Source organism: Meleagris gallopavo, unplaced genomic scaffold, assembly GCF_000146605.3.
Source record: "Meleagris gallopavo isolate NT-WF06-2002-E0010 breed Aviagen turkey brand Nicholas breeding stock unplaced genomic scaffold, Turkey_5.1 ChrUn_random_7180001892184, whole genome shotgun sequence".
NCBI lineage: Eukaryota > Metazoa > Chordata > Aves > Galliformes > Phasianidae > Meleagris > Meleagris gallopavo.
In genome coordinates, this window is record NW_011155598.1 from 1 (window position 1) to 708 (window position 708).

At 53.0% G+C, this 708-nt stretch overlaps 1 long non-coding RNA gene across 1 annotated transcript; it reads left to right on the forward strand.

Annotated features, from left to right (window-relative positions):
- LOC109364690 lies at positions 1–673 on the forward strand. Its single transcript, XR_002110548.1, has 2 exons — positions 1–54; positions 517–673. It is a non-coding gene; the product is annotated as an uncharacterized LOC109364690 (long non-coding RNA).
- Positions 674–708: the final 35 nt, after the last annotated feature.

The window sequence follows — 708 nt, forward strand, 5'->3', positions numbered from 1 at the left end:
TGGCAGCCACGGAGCTGTAGCGCGGCTGCATCAGTGTAAAAGTGCGGTGTGAAGGTGGGCTGTGGCCTCCAGTACCACAGGAGGGGCTGTGCATGCTCGGGGTTTGGATGCTTCTGTGTGTGTTAAGTGACTGTGATAGCACTGCTGGGTCAGCTTGAGTGTATGGAAGAACAAGTGTGACATTCTTTTTGATGGAGTCCTGTGAAAAGAGTCCTATGGGGTCTTTGAGAAGTGACCTTAAGCCTGCGGGCATCGTCCAGGAGTTGGGGTAGGGGATGAGGCAAGGAAGTTGGGCTAAGAGGATGAGGCCTAGGAATAGGAAGCTCTTTGGTCGATATTAACTCCTGCCGTTCTCGTTTTGGATTAGGAATCTATGTGGGTTCTTTAAGGAAGAAGAAACTCGTTGTACAGCCCTGCCGCGCGTGCTCAGATGAGCCAAGTTGTCAAGGCCTGGCTGTTGGTTGGTGAGTGGTGCCCAAGGTCAGAGAGTTGACTCTTCTCGGCTTTGTCTTCTAGTTGCACGCTGTGTTCTTCCTCTTGATCTCTTGAGCTGCTGCCCTAAATGAGGCTGCAAGCACTACCGCGGAAGGAACGGTTGAGATGGGAAGTGCAATGCAAAGGGCTGGAGCCAGCAGGAGCAGGCCAGTGATCATCCCCCTGTACTCAGCACTGGTGAGTCCTCACCTTGCGTACTGTGTTCAGTTCTGG